At 39.4% G+C, this 23,606-nt stretch overlaps 1 protein-coding gene and 1 pseudogene across 3 annotated transcripts in view; both read left to right on the forward strand.

Moving 5' to 3' along the window:
- SLCO5A1 (solute carrier organic anion transporter family member 5A1) overlaps positions 1–23,606 on the forward strand; it is a 173,708-nt gene that overhangs the window by 46,702 nt on the left and 103,400 nt on the right. The gene's annotated exons all lie outside the window — the stretch shown is intronic.
- Positions 14,279–14,428, forward strand: LOC126021294 (uncharacterized; annotated as a pseudogene).

Here is a 23,606-nt window from a genome sequence, read left to right on the forward strand (position 1 = left end):
ACAGTCCAAGTTAGGGGGAGTTGGTAGGGAGGGCCGCGCAGCCTGAGTCCTCAGGGGAGTTGGTTGCCTTTTCTTGCAGGGGACGAGGTGTGGGTTTGACTGGGTGTCCCTTCGCTTGGGTGCTGGGTACTGGTTCATTGGGGTAGGAGGTCAGTCTTGATGCCTAATGGATTAAGAACTGAGGGTGAAGAGTTTTAATATGGTGGGAGGTCTGGATGGGATTGAGGGGTGAAGGGATAGTTGGATTTCCAAAGGGGGGGAAGGGGAAAGTATATGGAAGGAGTAGGAAGGAAGAAAAGAGAAAATACATTAGAAAGAAAGGGAGAAGAGGAAAGAAAAAAGGAAAAGAGAAGAAAGGGAAAGAAAAGAAAAATAAAAAGAAAGTAGTGAGAAGAGAGGAGAAAATAGCAAGGGAATGCTGGTTTGCTTGAATGTGTTTGATGAGTAGGGCCTGTAGTATAAGTCTGTACATTACAGTTGCTGCTTCAGTGGTCTGATTGGTCACGTGCTTCAAATCCTAAAAGAAGGTATAACCTAGAGATAAAGTGTATGTTAAAGAGTTTTCTCAGGACATTCTTGTAGTGCAAGCTGGGTATGGTATCTCATGTGACTGAGTCCCAAGATGTCATCTTAGTTTGTCCACCCTTTGTATCCAAGAACGCCTGTGGATAGAAAAGTTATTTTAAATATAGCAAGATTTGGGCCTGGAGAGATACCACAGCGGCGTTTGCCTTGCAAGCAGCCGATCCAGGACCAAAGGTGGTTGGTTCGAATCCCGGTGTCCCATATTGTCCCCTGTGCCTGCCAAGAGCTATTTCTGAGCAGACAGCCAGGAGTAACCCTGAGCACAACCGGGTGTGGCCCAAAAACCAAATATATATATAGCAAGATTAAGGCATTAAAACATAGTGTTATGAGATATTTTCATTAGAGTCAGTGATTTCCCATGGTGCTCTTTACCTGTGATTCTGTATAAGATCCCTAAGGGATTATTAAGGGCCTTTGTATTAGAAGGCTGATTACATACCTGTTCTCTCAATGCTGCTGTTTCTGCTATTGCTGGTTTCTTTGTGGTATAATGTATTGAGAAGAGTTTGTGTTGCTCTTTTTTCTTGTATTTTGGATCCTACTCCCGAGTATATGTTGACTATTACAGTGTTTGGAGTTTCTACCCTGTTAAACCCTGTTATTTGGTTGTTGAGTATTAGTTGTCTATAAGGTGTATGTTCTAGGTGCTTCAGAATAGTGCTATCATTCTGTGTTTATCTTTCATCTTCTGACTTATTTCGTTTAACATAATATGTTCTAGGTCCATCCACGTTGCTGCAAAGTCTGTGATTGTATGATTTCTGACTGCCATGTAGTATTCCATTGTGTATAGATACTACATCTTAATGATCCATTCATCTGTTGTTGAGCATCGAGGTTGGTTCCATGACTTGGCTATTATACTGAGTGCTGCGACACATACTTTGGAATGAATGTCCTTCCAACTTGGGGGTAGATACCTAGGAGAGCAATTGCTGGGTCAAATGGCAGCTCAATTTTGAGTTCTTTGAGCACTCTCCAGACTGTTCTCCATAGGTGTAGGACTAGGGGGCATTCCCACCAGCAGTGGATGAGAGTGCCTTTCATACCGCATCCCTACCAACACAGATTGTTCCCATTATTTTTGATGTGAGCCATCCTCACTGTTGTAAGGTGGTACCTCATTGTTGTCTTGATTTGGATCTCCCTGATGATGAGTGAAAGTGAGCATGTTTTCATGTGTTTGTTGGCCATCCTTTTGTCTTCCTCAGAGAAGTGTCTATTCATTTCATCTCCCCATTTTTTATTTTGTTTTGGGGGGCTCAGCTTTCTGAGTGCTTTGTATGTTCTAGATATTAGCCCTTTATCTGATATGTTGAGTGAAAAGATTTTTTCCGGGCTGGGAGAGATAGCACAGCGGTGTTTGCCTTGCAAGCAGCCGATCCAGGACCAAAGGTGGTTGGTTCGAATCCCGGTGTCCCCCGTGCCTGCCAGGAGCTATTTCTGAGAAGACAGCCAGGAGTAACCCCTGAGCACCACCGGGTGTGGCCCAAAAACCAAAAAAAAAAAAAAAAAAAAAAAGAAAAGATTTTTTCCCATTCTATTAACTGTCTTTTTGTGTTAAGTAAGGTTTCTTTCACCATGCAGAAGCTTTTTAGTTTGATGTAGTCCCATTTGTTTATGTTTGATGCTAAAGTTCTTGCCTTTGGTGCTCCATCCTTGACGACCTTTTTGATATATAGGTCTTCGAGTGTTCTGCCTATTTTATTCTCGATAAACTTTATAGATTCTGGTTTGATTTCAAGGTCTTTGATCCATTTTGAGTTGACTTTTGTATAAGGAGTAAGATATGGGTAAATTTTCACTTTCATGTATATGGTTTTCCAGTTGTACCAACACCATTTGTTGAAGAGACTTTCTTTGTTCCATTTCAAATTCTTGCCTCTTTTATCAAATATTAGTTGGCTGTATCTCTGGGGGTTTATGTCTAAGAATTCTGTTCTGACCCACTGGTCTGAGGTCCTGTCTCTGTTCCAGTACCATGCTGTTTTGATCACTATGGATTTATAGTATATTTTCAAGTTAGGTAAGGAGATGCCACCCAGCTTCTTGTTTTTTCAGTATGTGTTTGGCTATCCTGGGTCTTTTGTGGTTCCATATGAATTTTGTGATTGATTTTTCTAATTCTTTAAAGAATGATATCTGAATTTGGATTGGGATTGCATTAAATCTATACAGTAGTTTGGGTAAGATAGTCATTTTGACTATGTTAATTCTACCTATCCATGAGCATGGGATATTCTTCCATTTCTTAAGATCCTCTTCAATTTCTTTCTGTAGTGTTTTAAAGTTTCCCTGGTATAGGTCTTTCACTTCCCTTGTAAGGTTGATTCCTAGGTACCTGGTATTTTTGATACTATTTTAAATGGAATTGTATTTTTAATCTCTCTCTCCTCGACTTTGTTGTTTGTATATAGAAATGCTACTGTCTTTTGTGTATTGACTTTGTATCCAGCCACTTTACTGTACTGGTTAATTGTTTCTAGGAGTTTTACTGTGAACTATTTAGGGTTTTAAATGTATATTATCATATCTTCTGCAAATAGAGATAGTTTGATTTCCTCTTTCCCAAATTGGATTCCTTTGATTTCCTTCTCTTGTCGGATTGCTATTGCTAGGACTTCTAAGGTTATATTGAATAAGAGTGGAGAGAGTGGACAGCCTTGCCTAGTTCCTGATCTTAGTGGGAATGCTTCTAGTTTCTTGCCATTAAGTATAATGTTGGCTTGTAGGCTTTTCATAGATAGCTGTAACTATCTTGAGGAAGGTTCCTTCTAACCCTATTTTGCTGAGTGTCTTCAACATGAAAGGGTGTTGGATTTTGTCAAACACCTTCTCTGCATCGATTGATATAATCATGTGTTTTTTGTCTTTCTTGTTGTTGATGTGATGTATAATGTTGATTGATTTGCGTATGTTGAACCAACCTTGCATTCCTGGTATAAAACCCACTAGGTCATGATGTATGATCTTTTTGATGAAGTGCTGGATTCGGTTTGCTAGGATTTTGTTGAGTATCTTTGCATCTATGTTCATTAGTGAGATTGGTCTATAGTTTTCTTTCTTGTTGGTGTCTTTGCCATCTTTGGGGATGAGTGTGATATTAGCCTCATAAAAGGAGTTGGGAGGATTCCTGTTTTTTGGATGGTTTGGAAGAGCCTATGGAAAAGTGGTAGTAAGTCTTCTAGGATTTTGTTGAGTATCTTTGCATCTATGTTCATTAGTGAGATTGGTCTATAATTTTCTTTCTTGTTGGTGTCTTTGCCATCTTTGGGGATGAGTGTGATATTAGCCTTATAAAAGGAGTTGGGGAGGATTCCTGTTTTTTGGATGGTTTGGAAGAGCCTATGGAAAAGTGGTAGTAAGTCTTCTCAGAATGTTTGATAGAATTCAGCTGTAAATCCATCTGGGCCTGGACTTTTGTTCTTAGGGAGTTTCTTAATTACATCTTCAATTTCCTCTGAGGTGATTGGTCTGTTTAGGCTTTCTAGTTCTTCCTTTTTCAATCTCAGAAGATTGTATTTTTCCAGGAATCTGTCAATTTCTACTGGGTTTTCTAGCATAGCTGAGTATGGTTGTTCATAATATGATCTCATGATATGTCGTATTTTTGGGGGTTCTGTTGTAAGCTCTCCCCTTTCATTTGTGATCCTACTGTTTTGGGTGTTTTCCCTCTTTTTTTAGGTGAGTTTTGCAGTGGTTTGTCTATCTTTTTTATTTTTTCGAAAAACCAACTCCTGGGCCCAGAGAAATAGCACAGCGGTGTTTGCCTTGCAAGCAGCCGATCCAGGACCAAAGGTGGTTGGTTCGAATCCCAGTGTCCCATATGGTTCTCCATGCCTGCCAGGAGCTATTTCTGAGCAGACGGCCAGGAGTAACCCATGAGCACCGCCAGGTGTGGCCTAAAAACAAAAACAAAAAAACAAAAAAAAAAAAAAAAAGAAAAAGAAAAGAAAAGAAAAACCAACTCCTGGTCTCATTAATTTTTTTGTATTGTTTTCTTAGTTTCTATGTTGTTTATTTCTGCTCTGGTTTTTATTATTTCTTGCCTTCTGGTTGTGGATAGATTTCTCTGCTGCTGTTGTTCCAATTCCTTGAAGTGATCCTTTAAACTGTTGCTTTTGTCATTTTCCTATTTCTTGATATAGGCCTGTATTGCTATGAGTTTCCCCCTAATTACTGCTTTTGCTGTGTCCCACAAATTTGGACAAGTTTTCTCTTCATTATCATTTGTCCCAAGGAATCTTCTTATTTCTTCCTTGAGTTGCTCTTTGATCCAGCTGTTGTTGAGCAGCATGTTGTTTAATATCCAGGTATTAGTTTTTCTTCATTGCTTCTTCTTGAAGTCAATTTTTTTTTGTTTTGTTTTTTTTTTTTGGTTTTTTTTTTGGGCCACACCCGGTGACGCTCAGGGGTTACTCCTGGCTATGCACTCAGAAGTCACTCCTGGCTTGGGGGACCATATGGGATGCCGGGGATCGAACCGCGGTCCATCCTAGGCTAGCGCAGGCAAGGCAGGCACCTTACCTCCAGCGCCACCACCCGGCCCCTGAAGTCAATTTTGACCTCTGTTGCATAGTGATCTGATAGGGTGCTTCTAATGATCCTTACAATTGTGGTCTTATATAGGTTGGCTTTGTATCCTAAGACATGGTCTATTATGGAGAAGGTTCCATGTGGGCTTGAAAAGAATGTATATTCTGCTTTCTGGGGATGGAGGGCCCTATATAAGTCTATTTGCCCTAGATATTCTATGAAATATGTCAGAGAGAGAGAGAGAGAGAGAGAGAGAGAGAGAGAGAGAGAGAGAGAGAAAGACGCAGAATGGTCTCACTCATCTTTGGGTTTTAAGAAAAATGAAAGACATTCTTGCAATAATAACTTTCAGACACAAAAGAGAAAAGAGCTGGAAGTTACAGCTCACCTCATGAAGCTCACCACAAACAGGGATGAGTTAGAGAAATGACTAAGTTTCAAACTATCCTAATAATGAGAATGTATGAGGGAAATAAAAAGCCTTTCTAGAGTACAGGCGGGGGTTGGGTGTGGAGGAGGGAGATTTGGGACATTGGTGATGGGAATGTTGCCTTGGTGATGGGTGGTGTTCTTTACATGACTGAAACCCAAACACAATCATGTATGTAATAAACTTCTTTAAATAAAAAAAGAATACAGATAGAATACAATAGAATAAAAAATACAATAGAATCAAGAGTGCCAAATTATAACACACTAAACATAAAATAGACCTATCACTCTGGTAGACCTGGGAGCTAAGAGTGGAGGTATGAGATGTATGCTAGGAAGTCTGGTGGAGGAAGTTCAACAATGGTGGTGAGAATGACCCTAATTCACTGTCACTATATGCTTGAATTAAAACTATGAAGGACTTGTAACTCATAATAGTCTCAATAAAAAAATTTCAAAAAAAAAAAAAAGAAAAGAAAAGAAACCATGGTATGTCTGCTGGTGAAGGGATAGACATTGTATGGCTAAAACTTAATTAAGAACAACTTTGTGACTGTGTATCTCACAGTAATACACAGTAAATTCCAGTAAAAATTTAGTAAAATAAAACAAAAATAAAACCATTTCTTTATTAAAAAAATGCTCTTAGGATTGGAACTTTAGGAGAGGACTCTAATATTAAAGCACATGACCCAATTGGTTGTGTATTGTTGTACCTGCTTGACAGTTCCCCTCTCCCCCATTTTGTTCTTTTTGTTTTGTTTTGTTTTTGGGCCACACCCATTGACGCTCAGGGGTTACTCCTGACTATGTGCTCAGAAATGGCTCGTGGCTTGGGGGACCATATGGGACGCGGGGGGATTGAACTGCTGTCTGTCTTAGGCTAGCACTTGCAAGGCAGATGCCTTTACCTCTAGCGCCATTGCTCTGGTCCCCATTTTGTTCTTTTTTTTTTTTTTTTGGTTTTTGGGCCACACCCGTTTGACGCTCAGGGGTTACTCCTGGCTATGTTCTCAGAAATCGCCCCTGGCTTGGGGGGACCATATGGGACGCCGGGGGATCAAACCGCGGTCCTTCCTTGGCTAGCGCTTGCAAGGCAGACACCTTACCTCCAGCGCCACCTACCCGGCCCCCATTTTATTCTTAATAATATTTTTTTTTAGCTTATTTTCCTTTTGTTGAAACTTTTTGGGGAAAATTTGAAAACTGAAGTTCATGGAGTGTGAAGTTTATAAGACAGTGAAGTTTATAAGACAAACCTATACTAATGAGAATAGGCTAAAATGTGAGAGTTGCCACATATTAAATGATGTTATTTGTTCAGACTATCCTCAATAGAAAACAGAATTCTTAAAAGGAATGTGAGAAAATTAGAAGAAAAACCATTTTGATGATCACAATTGTCATTTTCTATACTAGTTCCTTTGATATTTTTAGCAGTGTATTAACCTTTTCTATTTAAACTCTCAAATATTACATAATAGCTAGATTATCTCATCAGGTTTCAGAATGAAGCTCTATAAGGGATGTGATTATTCTAAAAATTTCTTTCAGAAATTGATAAAGTATACCAATAAATTTGAAAATTTTGCATAGAAAATTCATAAAAGCTTCTCTAAGCTAACTCTTTTGAAAATATATCTCCAAAGGCAACTTGAGCCCCTTTGGTGACTCTGAAAAGACTTTAAAGACATACTGGTTCAGAATGAATTGTAGCCATATGTTAGATTTAATGACATAAGTAATAATGATAATTGTTATAGCTGACATTGATGGAGTACTTGTAGGCAGTAAAGATTTTATCTGTATTATTTAATTTATTCCCTTATAACTCTTGAAAGTAGATGAATTATGATTCCCTATTTATAGATGAGGAAGCATATCCAGTAGGATTAAGTATCTTGTCCAAGGTCAAGGAGCCCATTCTATGATAAGAGACCTTTAAGACACCAAATCTCTTTAGGCTCACTTAAATCAAAATCATAATTGTCTTAGGACAATGATCACTATTTTTGTTAGGTTTTACTATACATTCTCTTCTTTTTTTGTGTGCATTTGTGTGTGTGTGTGTGTTTAAAAAGATAATTGATTTATGTTTGGATTAAAATAACTTATACTGGGGCTGGAGATATAGCATGATGGTTAGGGCATTTGCCTTGCATGCTGTTGAGTCAGATTCTATTCACGACATCCCATATGGTCTCCCAAATTTGCCAGGAGTAATTTCTGAACACAAAGCCAGGAGTAACCCCTGAGCACTACTGGTGTGGTCCCAGAAAACAAAAGCAAACCAAAAATACTGTATATATTTTACAGGTACAGCTTCATCCCTTTATATGTTTATGACCTTCATCCCCCACACAAAGTTTTATTATTTTGCTTTTTTAATTTTTGGTAGTTTTAAGGCCATACCAGAGATGCTCAGGGTTTACTTTGCTCTGTGCTCAGGAATTATTTCTGGCTGTATTTCGGAAAGCTTCTGGGGTTCCAGGGATTGTACCATGGCTGCATGAAAGGCGTGTACCTTTCTTCCTCTATCTTTGGCCCACGGACAGTGTTATAGAGCCATATCTGTGATCAGATGATTCTTCTCTACTTCTTTCCTTACACTGTTTTTTCCTCCCTCTTATAATTATTATATTTTGAGAGTCTGTTATTTTTGCTGTGATTTGTTTGTTTGTTTTGTTGTTTATATCCTACATATGAAAGAAACCTTATTCAGTAATATTCATTTAAACTTTTTCTTGTTTCACTTAGCACTAACTGGATGAAAGCAAATGACTTAACCTCTGCACTTTCCAGTCCCAACTTGATGCTTTCCTATGGGAATTATGTCTTCTAGTGCCTAGAAAGCAGACAGATTGTGTCATATCTATAGCTGTTTATCAGGAAGGTGCTTCCTGGAAGAAAGTTTCCCTTCTCAGGAGATAAATTTAATCAGTTTTTAACAGCTGGTGCACTCTGCTGAATCTTCACTGTAATTACTGAAGCAAATGTCACGCAACATATTCAGAATGTATTTTTCAGATAACATACATTTCTCTGCCACCCTTATGGCAACCAATTAGTGATAAAAGGAGATGGCAATAGAAATTTTTCATTAAGATTTCCATCATTTTCATACAAAATGCTTTAAAGATTCCCACTACTAACTGTTCCAATACTATTTTGAGATTTTTAGTTCTTATAGGATTTATTTCTTCAGTGGTAGCGACCTGTGCATTTCTTATGAGACTTTTGCTGCCTTTCATATATTATAGACAGATACACACACACACACACACACACACACATATATATACATATATATATATGTGTGTGTGTGTGTGTGTGTGTTTGGTCATCAGTAGACCCGAGCTCTAATTTTGGCACCATTACTTCCTGATTACTGATTTCAAGTTCTCAGAGTTTTGGTTTTCTTATGTATTAATAAAAAATGATGATGTTTATTCCCCGTTAAGTTGTTAATATGAATAGGTAAAATTATAGAAAGTGCTGGGTGTAATTTATGGAAATTAACAAAACAATAGTTGTTATATTATTTACTTCACTATGAATTAAAGTTCTACTAAAATATTTCTTGGGGTGTGTATTCATGAAATAAATCTTTGTGCACGTACCAATTCTGGAAAAATGAGCTTCACAATTCTGGAGAAATGAACCTCATAATAGGTTTCTTTTTTAACTTTGCATTTGTATCTTAAATTGAAAATAGTTATTTAACAGGAGCTTGTTAAAACAAAATATTTATAGAGAAGATTTGCTAGATCGGCACCTAAGCAAAAGCTTCCTTACAGCTCTACAATTTATGTCAGTTTAGTTTGTTAAAAGTGTCATTGAGGTACAAATTAAAAGAATTTGTATAAACAAGTATTTAGGTCATACTTGGTAACAGAGAAAATTATCCGACAGAGAGTATATCACTCATTATTGAAGTGGTTGCTAAACTTTTCTATACATATAATATAGTATTAGTTTAGTATAACATACAGTTTTCTTTTTGGGTGGTGGGTCACACCTGGCAGCTCTCATGGGTTACTCCTGGCTTTACACTCAGAAATTGCTGCTGGCAGGGTCCGGGGACCATATGGAATGCTGGGATTTGAACCACCGTCTTTCTGCATGTAGGGCAAATGCCTTACCTCCAAGCTATCTTTCTGGCCCCCTAGTTTTTGTAGCAATTACTTAGCCCTGCTATTGCAGAATAAAAGCAATCACACAGAAAATGTAAATGAATGTTTGTGACTGTGTTCTCATAAAACTTTATTAAATGTATTTGACTAATAATCTGTTGACTCTTGGTTTATTATCATAGTTCCACCTTCAAGCAGTCATCATAAAGTAGTGGGCAGATCATTTTTAAGAAAAATTGTTATGTTGATTTAGAAATAATTTATGCACTTTTTCTTGAGGCCTACTGAATGCTCATTGTGCCTCAAAGGTACCCTACTAGGTCATGTTATATAAACAAACACAAACAAACAAAACAAGCTTATTAACCTATAAAGGCTGCCTTTGAGTTTTAAAATATATATTTATAAGTTTGTAATAAGACAGCATATTTAATACTTGAACTATTTAGTAGCTGAACAATATTACTCGTTTTAGAAGGCATGTTAAAATATCATTTTAGGTGGGCTTCCCAACCAATGATCAGGGATGATTTCTAGTAATAATTAGCCAGTAGGACAGGCTGTTAAATCTAGCCCCAAAGATACAGAACTTCTCCAGCTCATTGGTATCAGTATCAGGGCCACCCCCAGTATTCAGGGGACCTCTAGGTCTAGAATATGAGGTGCTTAGGGTGGAAGTGGAATTGAGTGGGGAAGAGGTGGTGCTGGGGATCTAACTGGGATCCAAGTATATACAAAAACATGTGCTCCTGACCACTGAGCTATTTGCCTGGTCTTTCATTTTCTGGGGGGATGGGACTTGATATGGGGATATGGTTCAAAAAAAATAATTTTCATTTATATATAAAGATAATTTTCAGCACTGTATATACCCTCTAAACACTGCTGGGGTTCCTCTGGCACAGTGTCAGAGTAATTCCCAAGCATCATTGTCTGTAGCCCCTAAAGTCCTATATTTTTCTTATTAATATTTTATATTAATAATATTATATATTAACTTAATATAATATAATAATATAAATATTATTTATATTAATATTTAATTTGGTAGAGGTAAAACTATGGAAAGATATAAAGGCAGTTAAACTATTATTCAGCATTTTCTGTCTTGGAAATTTGCCCTCATCTCAACCTAAAATGTGTACTCTCAATAGCAGTGTAGTAGGTAGTGCACCTATCTTGCATGCAGCCAACCTGGGTTTGATCCTTGGCATCTCACATGATTCCCCTAAACACCTCTAGGAGTGATCCCTGAGTGCAGAGCCAGGAGTATGCCCTAATCACAACTGGTTATAACCCCCAAATCAAACGATCATAAATAATTCAAACTAAGGTTTTGTAAGGGTGGTTGTCTTCCAAGAAGTGCTCAGGGTGGAGTCCATTCAGCAATATTTATCATACTTGGTTGGTGGACTAGTACTAAGGTCCTAGCTTGTACATTGTTGCTTAGGCAGCTGTAGTGGCAATGATCAAAGCAGACCCCCCACCATTCAGGGATACCCCAGTGGTGTTACAACCAGTGTTACTAGGTGTTGTATTAATTATTAAATATAAGAGTCCTAGAGTGTTGGATGAATGGATGGATGGTGGTGAGGCCTTTCTTGGCTCGGGCCTGGCATCTGCCTGCCCCTTTGATCTGCGAGTTTTTGTAGGTAGAGGCAAAGAAATGATCCACAGGCAGTCAGAGACATCCAGCTTTATTACAAGGCCCTAATCGCTATGTGCTTTTTTTTTTTTTTTTTTTACATGACCTCTAAGCTAAGCAGCCTCTCTGCATCTAACCTGTGTTAGGGTCTTTGAGGATTATATCCAGTGCTACTCAGAGGCATGTGAAACTGGAGATTAAATCCAGGTATGTTGCATGCTAGATATATGCTTAAACCATTAACATAACTCCCCCCATGCTTTCTGAGTTGTCCTTGTAGTCCATTTTGAAGATCTGCTTATACATTTTGATGGTGATTACTGTCTGGTGGTCAATTTAATGTTTTAAAGTCATGGAGACTTCCCCTACCCCAACCATGTGTCTGGCATTATTTTAAGAACAATTGACTGCTTCTATTTATATACTTTTGTTTTCCCTTTTATGAAATAAATTTGAGGCTCTTTCTAAAAAAGAAGATGTGAATGGAACCCTTGCTTGTTCACTAGGTGGATGAGGAAAATCTACTCTGAATTTACTTAATCCTTTGCCTTTCTCATTTGTGACCTGAGATGCTCCTTGGCTGTTTCAACAAAAGTGATAGACTATTCCCCAGCACTGTTGCAGCTGTTCTTTGGCTGTCAAGCCTGTGCCAAAATTACTGAGTCACTAGAAAAAAAAATGCTACTCAAAATAACAGAGATCAAAGGTTTTTATTTGCTGTGCTTGTGAAGGAGTGATGAAATAGCACCTTTAACTATAGTGCTGTGGAGCTGTCACACCCTGGCCAGTTTTCAAGAAGTGGTGTGGCAGCCATGAGTGTGGGTTGCTTTCTTGTTCACCCAAGTTACTGTGCCACCAAAAATATCCCAAAAGGTGACCTTTTAGCACTATGTTCCAGACTGAGCTGCCTAGTTGTTGGAGGACTCTCAAGCATGCACATGAAATGTTGGTCTGCGGGAGTGTAGTGGGTGTGATCCCAGGTCCTGAGACTGAGCTTAAATGATATTTGTAATCTAAACCCTGTCAGCACTAGTTCCCAGTAAGATTCTTAGCTGTGTGGTGCTGCTGAGGTCATGGATCCTGAGCCAGAGGAATGTGGGGGAACAGTAGGCCATGAGCAGTGAGAAAAAGAGGTGGGTAGTGATGTAGAAATACAGGCTGTTAAATGAAGAGACCAAGTGCTGTTGAGTGCAAGACAAATCCTGGCCAGTTGTGGAGATGCCAAACTTTGGAAGCCCAGCTGTGGAGGGTGACCTGTTGAGTAGTGGGCAAAGGAATGGGTCAGGGTTGGAGTGGAGGAGTATGAGTTCAGGTTTTGGAGAGGGCAAGTTCAAGAATCTACTCTACCAGACAAGTGCTGGATGGAGATGGCGGTAGGGGATGATGTGTCACCAGGACAGGGCCACCCTGGGAGTTAGGAAGGTGAATGAGTAATGACCTTCTGGGTTCTGTGATGGATCCACTTCAACTGTTTTTGTGTTTTTTTTGTTTTTCATTTTAGATTCAAAATGCATTCTCTATTCTCAATATTTATAGATATTTATAGGCCATAGAACTTAGACCTTAATAATCAATAGCTACAGAAGTCCTGTTTTCATGGAGTGGCATACATTGAGAAGCATAGATCATGTTGGGGCTGGGAGATAGTACAGTGTTTAGGATGCGTTCCTAGAATGCAACTGATGCTAGTTGGATTCCCTATACCAAGAATTCCCCTTGAGGTTCCCAGAACTTCTGGGAGTGCTGGGTAATCCCCAGCATGGCAACGCATGAACAATATTATGTCACATTCTTTTAAACATTCTTTTAAAGAAATTTAAAACATTATTCAAAATATATTTAAACACTATAGTTACAAGATTGTTTATAATGTTGTTGTTTTTTCCCCACAGTTACAAGTTGTTTATGTCATACAATGTACAAATCATTTCACCAGTGTCCAATTTCCCTCCGCCCTCCCTCCTGGCTCTTCACATTGGGGGGGGGTGTCACACCCAGCAGTGCTCAGGGATTACTCCTGGCTCTGCTCTCAGAAATTTCTTCTGGCAATTGGGGGACCATATGGGGTACTGGGATTTGAACCACTGTTTATCTTGGATTGGCTGCATGCAAGGCAAATGCCCTACTGCTGTGCTATGTCTCTGGCCACTTCACATTCTTGACCCATGAATTGAACTTCTGGTCATTTCATTGGGACTCCTAGGCTCTGAGCATTGTTTGGGAGCTTCCCTTTCCTATATAAAAATAAATATAATATCAAATCCTCACTCATTGTTGGTTGGTTTGTCAGCATTTATGAAAGAGAATATGGAGCATTCTAAAAATATGAAATTGTGTTTCTGTATGACCCAGAAATTCTGCTTCTTGGCAGCTACCCAAGAGCACACACAGACACAGACACAGACACAGACACAGACACACACACACACACACATATTGATTAAAAAGGATTTTATCTTCCTGTGTTCATTGCAGTACTGCTTACAAGAGCCAAGGAAATAAACCAATTCCCCAAAACTAACGAGTAGCAACTTGGGTAGAACAGGAAGAAAGGGGGCCGGGAAGGTGGCGCTAGAGGTAAGGTGTCTGCCTTACAAGCGCTAGCCAAGGAATGGACTGCGGTTCGATCCCCCGGCATCCCATATGGTCCCCCCAAGCCAGGGGCGATTTCTGAGCACATAGCCAGGAGTAACCCCTGAGCGTCAAACGGGTGTGGCCCAAAAACCAAAAAAAAAAAAAAAAAAAAAAAGAACAGGAAGAAAGGCATCATACTGAGCAAAGGGAATTAGAAAGAGGAGGAAAAATACAGAATGATTTCTTTCAAGTGAACTTTAAAAAACATAGTAAGGGAATAATGATAAATGATAACATACCCTAAGAGTCTGCTTATGGAACTTTTTGATAATAAGGGGATTCACTAGGGAGTATTGTAAGAGGACTTCTAACATTTACCTGGCAGGGGAGATACCATGATCAAGAAGGTGGTTTCCCCAGGGTAAGGCTTATCCATTGTACTCCTGCAATTTCCCCAAATGTGGGAAACTTGACTGCATAATTTGTGGTAGTGGGGGTACTGCGTTCGATCTCTCCCCTGATTAAAAATGAAGAGGACTTCTAGACAGTGGTGGGAAGGCTGATTCTTGGGCAATGAGTGTGAGTCTATAAACATTGCTAGTATTATAAATCACAGTGCCAAGAAAGACAAAAGGAAGATAGGAAGGGAAGGAAGGAGAAAAGAAGGAAAACAAAGAAAATATACTAATATACTCTGGCATCATAATGAAAGGTTTGGACTGTTTAGAGAAGGGCATCCAACTGGTCTGGGTTGGTCACCTGCCTATGGATGAATCATCGAGGACAGGAAGCCACGGATGTGACAGACTATCTGCACTGTGTGTAGAGTATACTGTGTTTCCCAAAGGAAAAAAATGTAGTTGTTCCTTAAAGAAGGAGTCTAGAAAGTATAAAAGCTCAAAGGGAAGATGGTCACCCCCCAGATGGCAGTGGTGATTTTGTTTGTGTGCGCATGATAAAAAAAAATCTTGTTTCTTGTTTAATAAAATTTCTTACTTTGAATATACATATGTACACATTGCTTATCTACTAATTCTAAATGTGTGGTTTCTTTTTTTCAGCTTCAGTAGATATTTTATTATTTTTAATAGACAGCCAACTTCATATCCTCCCTCTTAATACTTAGAATTTATTCTGTCTCCATGTTGAGTAGTGAAATAGTGACACAGATGATTAGAGTAAACCACTTCAAAAAGAGAGTTGATTTTTTTTTCATTTTGGCTTTGGAGCCATACCCAGAAATGCTCAGGAGTCATACCCAGAAATGCTCAGAAATGCTCCCTACCTCTGTACTCAGGAATTACTCTGGTGGTGCATGGGGGACTATATGAAATACTGGAATTAAACCCGTGTTGTCTGTGTACAAGGCAAGTGCTAGACCTGCAGTACTATATCTGTGGCCACCAGGAGATCTGTTACAGGCAAAGTATCAGTAAAATAATATTAGATTTCCAATGGCTTCACTAAGAAAGTCAAATGGGACCTTGAAGAAATGAGAATAGTGACTTACTGAAGTCTTCCCATAACAAAGAGACTAGTTAAGAAGGGAACTATTTTATACTGTTAAGATTTTGAAACAGGGGCCGGAGAGATAACACAGTGATAGGGCGCTTGCCTTGCAAGCACCAGGACTGACAGTGGTTCAAATCCTGACATCCCACATGGTCCCCCATGCCTGAGCTCAGAGCCAGGAGTAACCCCTGAGAGCCACTGTGTGTGGCCCATAAGACCAAAAAAAGAAAAAAGAAAAAAAAAAAACAAAAAACAAAACAAAAAACCAGGGCTGGGGAAGTGGTGCAAGTGGTAGGGTGTTTGCCTTGCACGTGCTAACCTAGAATGACCGTGTTTGACCCCCATATGGTCCCATATGGTCCCCCAAGCTAGGAGTGATTTCTGAGTGCATAGCCATGAGTCACCCCTGAGCGTCCCCCGTGCCTGAGCTCAGAGCCAGGAGTAACCCCTGAGCGCCACTGTGTGTGACCCAAAAACCAAAAAAATAAAAAAATAAAAAAATAAAGAATTTGAAACAATAGAAATGAAGTGAAAGTAGAGGCCTTTCTTTGGTATCATCCCCTGGGATTTTTGTTTGCTATCCTCCCAGTATGAGGTAGTTTGTTGTTTCTCCCAGCAGACCATTTACTTTCACATTTGCCTACCTTTTTCCATGGTGGAAGGTGGAAGTGGCTTCCACTCTAGTGTCTTTCCTTTCATTCTTGTAGGATGTGTCAAAAGTCATGTTTTCCATGATGACTTCTCTATATTCTCCCTCAAGTAGCTGCATTACATCTTAATGCTTTCCTGGTCCACATCTTATTTCTGGTGCTCGTTGCACTTACTCAGTGAACCTTGAATGGTAGTTAAGTTTTTCAGAATTTTCCATCTTAGGGAAGAAAAAGGACCTGAAGAGAAGGGCAGGAAGGAAAGGGGAGGGGATGGAAGGAGAAGAGAGAAGAGAGAAGCAGTCTTCTCATATGAGTTCCTGAATGAGAGTGCCCGTGAAACACTGTTTTATTTTATGGGAAACTAGGGAAGTGAGCAGAGCAACACCATCTGGCTCATATGTTTAGAGCACCATTTCAAGGAAGTAAGGGCTGAAGCATGAGTGACTAGAAGCAGAGTTGCCTAAGATGAAGAATATTGGCTAGGGCCAGGATCATATTCAGGAGAAGGAACTGTGTATTAGATGTGATCTCACGGAAGAGCCAGCAGGATTTAATGATGTGAGTCTATTGGCATTGATTTTTTTTTTTTTTTTTGGTTTTTGGGCCACACCCGGCGGTGCTCAGGGGTCACTCCTGGCTGTCTGCTCAGAAATAGCTCCTGGCAGGCTCGGGAGACCATATGGGACACCGGGATTCGAACCAACCACCTTTGGTCCTGGATCGGCTGCTTGCAAGGCAAACGCCGCTGTGCTATCTCTCCAGGCATTGATTATTTCTATTGAAAATTGTGCCATGGGTAAATGTATAAACATTTTATCCTTATGGTGATGCATGAATGAAAAGCAAGGAGGACCTGGAAGAAACATACTTTCTACAGGAACTCTGAGGAGAGAAGCTGCTCAGAGAATAAACAGCCATGTTAGGCATCAGACTTTTTTGTTTGTTTTGGTTTTTGGGCCACATCTGGTGGCACTCAGGAGTTATTCCTGGCTCTGCACTCAGAAATCACTCCTGGAAGGCTCTGGGGCCATATGGGATGCCGGGATTTGAACCACCATTCGTCCTGGATAGGCTGTATGCAAGGCAAATGCCCTACTATTTTGCTATCTCTCTGGCCCCAGGAAGTTTTGCAGAGTGGATAAGATTCAGACAGGTAGAGTGACCCAATTGTGGTGGGTTTTATAAATTGAGGATATGCTGTTTTCTAGGGTTTTTTTTTTCCCCTGAACTTCTCATGTGTATAACCCTCAGAACAGAAGGTAGATTTTAATATAGAAAGAGCCAGCAGTCAGATTGTTCGCTCTGGAACACAGGTTAGAGGTGTTTAAGCTTTTTCCTTTAGGTTAAAGTGAGGATAAGAGAAGGAATATTAGATATTGGGTATTTATTTTGGAGGAGGAGATTTGGCCTTAACCAGAACTGCTCAGAGGTTATCACTGACTTCATGCTCAACAGTATTCCATGGCAGTGCTTGGAGAACTCTATGTGGTGCTTGGAATTGAACCAGGGTTAACTGGTGAAAGGCAAGTAAGTACCTTAATCCCTGGACTATTTTTCCAGTCCTATAATTGGGACCTCATAACTGGAGAGTGAATGGTATGAGTTTGTGTCAACAATTTTCTCCTCGAATAAATTTTGAATTAATGGCTGCTCATCAAGTTAACTCAAAGACCAAAATTAATTTTTTTTTTTTTTGTGGTTTTTGGGTCACACCCGGCAGTGCTCAGGGGTTATTCCTGGCTCCAGGCTCAGAAATTGCTCCTGGCAGGCACGGGAGGACCATATATGGGACGCCGGGATTCGAACCGATGACCTCCTGCATGAGAGGCAAACGCCTTACCTCCATGCTATCTCTCCGGCCCCCCAAAATTAATTTTTTACTAAAAAATTTACCATGTCATTGAGTTTGTAATACACATACAAATAAATGATGTGCATCTATAAATATGTAAGCATCTTTTACATAGTTAGTATAGTTACATAAATAGCATATAATTTTTTTCTATAAATATACATATATACTCATTTACATGCATATTTTGATAATGAAAATCTCATACTCAAAGGCATTGCATCTGAATAAAACTATCAGTTCTATTAGCAAAGCATTACAAACTTTGTTCTACATAGTTTATAGGTAAGATATTCTTGTAAATGTCATTTAATTGTTTTTCCATTCTCTGCCTACTTCCAAGATATTGCCAGCATGTATCATGTGCATTGCTTCTTGGCATTTGAAGACTCTGTATTTGAGTGCCCGAGGCATACACAGCATGGCGGAAACACCCCTTTCCTGGTCCGTGTTTGTAATACAGTTTCTTTTATGCTAGAACTATTTTGGGAAGATGATTCATGGCACATTTTGGCCTCATTTCAGTTTTAAGTTGTAAATGATTGCTGGTTTGCCTGAAGGTGTAAACATGAATTGTATTTTTATATGCATATGGGAATACCTGGAGCTGAAAAGTACTTTCTATTCTTGAATTCTGTAAAGGCCCTCACCAGAGAAGTTAACAAGATATTTATCAAAATTCTAATTTTATTTTAGTAACCAAATGTTTATCCAAGAGCCTTAATTTCTTGCCCTGTCCCTCCCTCTCTCTTTGCCAAACACTGATGGAGAAGTCAGTGAACTTAATGTTGTATTGTTCCAAACACATGAATCTAAAAAATAAACACTTCCATTTCTTCTATTAAATAGTGTGAAATTGAGAACAGGTGTTAAGTTCTGGTCTGTAGGTATAGGTAACAGAAGGTAAAAGATTATTTAAAGGAAATGACATTAGGTCTCCAGAACTAGAGGTGGGTGGGGAAAACCCTGAAGCAAAGATGGAGAGAATTAAGACACTCTTGTGGAGGGTGTGGTATTGGAATGCTGTATGCCTGAAACCTTATAATTAACAGGATTGTAAATCATGGTGCCTCAAATGAACTTTTATAAGTTGGTTTAGCTTCTTTAGTGGTAGATACTAGAGTAAGACAAACCTATTTCGATTGTTCTACTTTGCTTTCTGGTGAATAAAATCTAATAAAAAGGATATCACAAACAAGAATTCAGTGATGAAAATGCAGAATGGCAAGCAGAAATGATTCATACATAACTGTGACTTGTTAAACCACTCTGCCCATAGGCCTACCTTAAAAAGTATTATTTTATTTATTTGTCCAAAGTCACTGAATTCCAAGAAAACACAAAAGAAATGAGTTTGAAATATATAGATGTACCACAGTTTCTTTATCCACTCATCTATCCTTAGAAACTTGGGTTGTTTCTAGATTTTTAATTTAAATAAACTTCAAGAAATTTCAAATCCTATCTCACCATAAAAAGAAAATGAAAAACTATTATTAATAAAATGTAAATAACAGCAGTGAAAACAATATAAGGAATGGGAGGAAATTTGTTCTTTTACTCCCTAGAAACCCAATGGGAAGGCTTGAGTTTTGGGGTAGAATGACACCTCTCTTCTTTATTGACAGTCAAACTCTACACCACCCTGCTCTGGACTTGTGCTTTGATAATTTTTAGGGGCCAGAGAGATAGTTCAGAGCAGATGTTTTACATGCAGAATATTGGGGCTTATCCCTGATAACACATAGTCCTTTGGGATTGCCTTGGAGCCTAGAGCTTACATTAAATACTAAGAACTGCCAAGTAGAGGCTCCCCAAATAAAAATGAATACATAAATAAAAGATTATTTTCTTTATTTTTTAAATAAATAAATTATTTAATTGAATTACTGTGAGATACACAGTTACAAAGTTATTTTTGTGTTTTTGGGTGACAGTCAAGGGTTACTCCTGGCTATATGCTCAGAAATCGATCCTGGCTTGGGGGACCATATGGGATGCTCGAGACTGAACCAAGGTTCGACCTGGACAGCCGTGTGCAAGGCAAAAGCCCTACGCAGTGTTATCTCCCTAGCCCCAGTAGGTCCTCTTTAAATGTTTGAAAGAATTCACTAGTTACTATCTCCTAGACATGGAATTTTGTTTTGGGGATGACTTTTGATTACTATTTCAATGACTTCAATAGTGGTAGGTCTGTTCAGATATTCCAGATCTTCTTGGTTCAACCTTGTGAGGCTATAGGAGTTCAAGAAGCTATCCATTTCTTCCCAGTTCTCTTGTTTTATGGCATAGTTTCTCTAAGTAATCTCTGACTATCTGTTGAATTTCTGTAGTATCGATTGTACCTCCCCTTTTCACTTCTAATTCATTTCTAATTTTCTTAATTTATTAAGTTTCTTTGTATCCCTTTTTCTGTGAGTTTTGCTAATGATTTATCAATCTTATTTATTTATTTGTAATATATTAATTAAGCACCATGTTACAAACATGTTTGTAGTTGGGTTTTCGTTATAAAAAAAAAGAACACTCCCCTTCACCAGTGCAACATTCTCACTACCAATGCTCTCCATCTTCCCACCACCACCCTTTGCTTATATTCAAGACAGACATTCTATTTCTTTCACTCACTACCCTTGTCATAATTTTATTTTTTTTAAAATCCAACTTTTACTTTCATTGATCTTTTGAAAAATTTGTTTTTTGTTTATAATAATAATAATAATAATCATAATCATTATTATTATTATTTGGTTTTTGGGTCACACCCAGCAGTGCTCAGGGGTTACTCCTGGCTCTATGCTTAGAAATCGCTCCTGGCTGGCTCAGGGGACCATATGGGACTCCGGGATTCAAACCATCGATCTTCTGCATGCCAGGCAAACACCTTATCTCCATGCTATCTCTCTGGCCCCTATATCACACCACTGTCTTCTAATCTAACCTTCAGGATTGTTGTGACCAATCTGCTGTAAATCTTTTTTTTTCTTTTCTTTTTTTTTTTTTTTTTGGTTTTTGGGTCACACCCGGCAGTGCTCAGGGGTCACTCCTGGCTCTACACTCAGAAATCACTCCTGGCAGGCTCAGGGGACTATATGGGATGCCGGGATTTGAATCACCATCCTTCTGCATGCAAGGCAAACACCTAACCTCCATGCTATCTCTCCTGCTCCTCTGCTGTAAATCTTAAGGATGTTCCTATGTCTGTAACTTCCCTTCTTGATCTTGTTGCCATCATCATTCTATCCCTATCTGTGGTATTTATCATTGTGACTAGGATATTCCTTGGGTTAATTTTCTTTGAATCTACTTTAGTTGGTACTCACTGGGCATGCAGGATTTGGTTGCATGCACTTTTTTGCTCTGAGAGTTTGTAATAATGCCCTTGACTGTTGATTGTTCCTGGGGATTTCCTTCCTGAGCCTCTTGGACTTCAATAATTTTTACGTTGTTTCTATTGAGTTTATCTCAGACTTTTATTTTCATCTGTTCACATTTGTTGAGGATTTTTTTCCCATGGTCTGATCATTTGTTTTAAGGCTCTTTTTTAACCTTTTCTATTGTATGGAGTTACTATACAGATAGTATTCCAGCTCACTGATTCTGTCATCAGCGGCTTGTTACTTTGATTCTCTGGCTTTCTAGTAAGGTTTTCATTTCACCTATCAAGTTTTTCAGTCCTGCTATTTAAATTTGAAGTTTTCCTATTTCTTCTTTAATTTTTTTTTCTTTTTTTTTTTTTTTTTTTTGTTATTGGGCCACATCCGCCGGTGATCAGGGGTTACTCCTCGCTGTCTGCTCAGAAATAACTCCTGGCAGGCATGGGGGACCATGTGGGACACCGGGATTTGAACCAACCACCTTTGGTTCTGGATCGGCTGCTTGCAAGGCAAACACCACTGTGCTATCTCTCTGGGCTCATTTCTTCTTTAATATATTTTTAATTCTTATTTGTGATTCGTTGGATTTATTCTATGGTTTATTTTAGTTCTTTGGACATCCTCCAGATTTCCTCTCTAAAAACTTTATCAGAGAAGCTATATAGGTGGCTAGTATTGTTGAATCTATCAGCTCTATCATCTTCATTCTCTAAGTTTAGTGGTCTTCTGTGCTGTTTCCCCATTGTGTCCTGTGCAGTGTGGTGTTTTCTACATGTCTTTCTGGTCTTTATTGATTAAAAGATATAGGCATGGAGGCGGGGAAAATCCGCGAAAGTACACCGGCCCAGTGGGGCTCAGCTGTGAAAGACTGTGAGTGTGACCTGTCTATGTCTGTCTACTGTCCTCTTGCGTGAAACTCTTGCGAGTGGGGCAAAAAGAGCCTCCAGAAACCTCGCTCGCCCAGACGCCATTTTCAGGGAGGGACTTCAGAGCATAAAAGCCGGCTATCCTTTGCAAAAGCTGGCTCCCTGTGTGTGACACCAGGCGGGGAAAATCCGCGAAAGTACACCGGCCCAGTGGGGCTCAGCTGTGAAAGACTGTGAGTGTGACCTGTCTATGTCTGTCTACTGTCCTCTTGCGTGAAACTCTTGCGAGTGGGGCAAAAAGAGCCTCCAGAAACCTCGCTCGCCCAGACGCCATTTTCAGGGAGGGACTTCAGAGCATAAAAACCGGCTATCCTTTGCAAAAGCTGGCTCCCTGTGTGTGACACCAGGCGGGGAAAATCCGCGAAAGTACACCGGCCCAGTGGGGCTCAGCTGTGAAAGACTGTGAGTGTGACCTGTCTATGTCTGTCTACTGTCCTCTTGCGTGAAACTCTTGCGAGTGGGGCAAAAAGAGGCTCAGAGGAGCACGGCCGCTCCGCTTCGCTACGCGGCCGTGCACTCTTTCTAAGGAAAGAACTCCATTGCAACAAGAAGGAAAAATCACACTAAGAACGGCGCTATATCACAGAAGCAAACATTTCTCTCTGGACTGTCTTCTCTGTTACATGCTCGGGCCTAAGATTTGACCCAGTGTGAGGCTTCATCCACGGAGGACTCCCCTCCCTTAGAGGCAAGTCAGCCCATCCAGAAAGGGAGGAGCCAGAGGAGTGTGCTGCCTACATCATATAGACAATGAATACCACTACAACACGTAGAAAAACCCACAATACAAATGTGACAATGGGGAAACAGCGCAGGCCAGCATCAGACATAGAGAATGAAGATGACAATTCTGAGGACCAGATAATGACTGAACAACTAATCAACCTCTCAGATAAGGACTTTAGACTAGCAATATGGAAGGTGCTCAACAGACTCCAAGAAACCATGGATCGAGTTGAACAGAACACTAATAAGAACCAAGAAAATATGAAGGCAGAAATGACAAAACTCCAAACTGAAATAACATGTCAACTAACAGGCCTGAAAAACTCAGTAAACGAAGTGAATGACAAAATGGATAAGCTCTGGGACAGGGTATCAGAAGCTGAGAATAGACTTGGTGCTGTGGAAGATGAGATACATAACAATTCCATACAGCAGGAGAGATTGGACAAAAAACTTAAAGCAAACGAGCAGACAATGGAAAAATTAGTCAAAGAATGGGAACAGACGAAAATAGAAGTCTATGATAAGATCAACAGAAACAACTTAAGAATCATTGGAGTCCCAGAGACCCAGGAAGAAAATTTCCAGGAAGAATCAATGGTCAAGAACATCATTAAAGAGAAACTCCCAGAGCTAAAGAATATATGTGATCAAA

This window comes from Suncus etruscus, chromosome 10 (genome assembly GCF_024139225.1).
Source record: "Suncus etruscus isolate mSunEtr1 chromosome 10, mSunEtr1.pri.cur, whole genome shotgun sequence".
Classification (NCBI taxonomy): Eukaryota; Metazoa; Chordata; class Mammalia; order Eulipotyphla; family Soricidae; genus Suncus; species Suncus etruscus.